The sequence below is a fragment of the Cherax quadricarinatus genome, chromosome 35 (assembly GCF_038502225.1).
Source record: "Cherax quadricarinatus isolate ZL_2023a chromosome 35, ASM3850222v1, whole genome shotgun sequence".
NCBI classification, from domain to species: Eukaryota; Metazoa; Arthropoda; class Malacostraca; order Decapoda; family Parastacidae; genus Cherax; species Cherax quadricarinatus.
This window is the reverse complement of record NC_091326.1, coordinates 3,313,019-3,315,518: the sequence shown is the minus strand read 5'-3', so window position 1 is coordinate 3,315,518 and position 2,500 is coordinate 3,313,019.

The following is a 2,500-nucleotide window of genomic DNA, read 5'->3' as shown; positions in this document are numbered from 1 at the left end:
TACAAAGGTTTGCGACAAGGTTAGTTCCAGAGCTAAGGGGAATGTCCTATGAAGAAAGATTAAGGGAAATCGGCCTGACGACACTGAAGGACAGGAGGGTCAGGGGAGACATGATAACGACATATAAAATACTGCGTGGAATAGACAAGGTGGACAAAGACAGGATGTTCCAGGGAGGGGACACAGAAACAAGAGGCCACAATTGGAAGTTGAAGACACAAATGAGTCAGAGAGATATTAGGAAGTATTTCTTCAGTCATAGAGTTGTCAGGCAGTGGAATAGCCTAGAAAATGACGTAGTGGAGGCAGGAACCATACACAGTTTTAAGACGAGGTTTGATAAAGCTCATTGAGCGGGGAGAGAGAGGGCCCAGTAGCAACCGGTGAAGAGGCGGGGGCCAGGAGCTAAGACTCGACCCCTGCAACCACAAATAGGTGAGTACAAATAGGTGAGTACACACACACACACACACACACACACACACACACAGAAAGGGAGATAAGTCAGGAGAAAAGAGTAAGAATCGACAATAAACTGCCGGAGGTCTGTCAAAAATAATTGTACTCTTAGCAGTAGTAAACACGAGGGGAATGATTCCCTTTGTTGATATTTCTAACATACATTCTACAGTCAGGTCTCCATCAGTTAAAATTCCCTCGCTGTCATCTCCGTAGGTATCGCCTTTTTTTTTTTTTAAGAACCTAATGATCGTTCGGTAACTGGTCCATATATCATGTCTCAAATGGTATGCTGATACCGAGAAATTGTGTGTAAGACAAGTGTACACTGGTCAAGCTATGGAGAATGAGTTTCGCCACCAGTGGCATCTTCTTAGATTGAAGATATCAACTCTCAGCGAAACATTCCCTTAAATGAAAGTCTTGAACAGTATATACCTACCTGTCTTTGACCCTCGGAAGACCTAAACGGATCTCGGACCACGGAGTGCCATCGTCTGGAGCACTTCTAGTAAAACATTATCCAAGATACGTGGTCCTACCAACGCTCTAATGGCAACCAATTCTCCAGTAATTTTCCATTTTTCCTGGAACTGTCCTGCCTGCATTTCTGCCCGAGCTAGCTATTGCAATTCACCATTTGCTATTCCCTGTTAGATTTAGTTAGCTGTAGTAATGTTTACCTCGGTTAGTTAATGATTTATTAATTTATTAATGTATACGTGAGCCTCACACTGACGCACAATGACGCAAAAAGGAACATAAAGACGCAAATATCAAGAAATCAGAAGAAATACAGAAGCAGTAATACGTACTAAACAAGATCATAGAAATGTGCAACCAAGTGAGAATAAGATAAGGCCAAGAGAGAGAGAGAGAGAGAGAGAGAGAGAGAGAGAGAAGGGAAGCCATGGTTAACAGAGGGAGGAAGTGGGATAAGATAACAGAACAAAGGATGATGAATAAAGGTATGAATATAGATTGAAAGAATAATAGATAAAAGGAGAGGAGGCGAAGGTAGTGGACAGGGCAGAGGGTGATAAACGAGGTAGTCAATGAGGGAGAGAAAGACAATAGATACTATGGGAATTGCGAGGGAGGAAGGAGAGAGTAAGAAGTGAAGGAGTGAGAGAGGAACTAGCAAGGAATGAGCAAGGAGTGGAGGAGTAAGAGAAGAATGAGCAAGTAATGAGCAAGGAGTGGAGGATAAGAGAGGAATGAGCAAAAAGTCCTATAGGAATGAACTAGCAAAGGAAGGACTGGGGGAATGAGTGACTAACCAAGGAGAGAAAAATAAGAAAGGAACAAAGATGGAAGAATTAGCAATGAAGGAAGGAGAAGGATAAATAAACGAGAAATAAAACTCACCAAGAAGATAAAACAAGCGTAATAATAATAATAATAATAATAATAATAATAATAATAATAATAATAATAATAAAGACAATGGTAGAATGGAAAGCATTACGAGTCTCTATTCTACCATAATTTTTTTCATTAGTTAAGTTTAATATTTTTATTATGGTGCCATCAGTCATCCTGTGGGCGGGTGTCCAAAGATTATGGGGGTACATAATGGGTCCAGGAACTGTGCCCAACCAGAATGTCAGTTTTACGATTCTTCTAAGTAAAATCAGGTTAAGTACACGAGATATAATGATGTGTACAAGAAAGTCTGTTATTGTGTGTGTGTGTGTGTGTGTGTGTGTGGGTTAAAAAAACAATGAGGTGTTGGCTTTGTATGCTAATGTTTTAAGGGTAGTAACTGGCATGCAGAATGGCAAGTGCTGCGAAGTAAACTTTCGTTATAGACGACATTTCGCTCTGGAGACTTGGTCGCTCTTCTGCTTCCAAGGAACCACCTCCACAAGGTGAGTTCTGGGGAGTCTGGCTGACTACTGGATGTACATATACACTTACGTAAAGCTGTTCTCATCTTCTCATAATGTATATATTCCCTATGTCTGATTACGTATATATATATATATATATATATATATATATATATATATATATATATATATATATATATTATTTAACT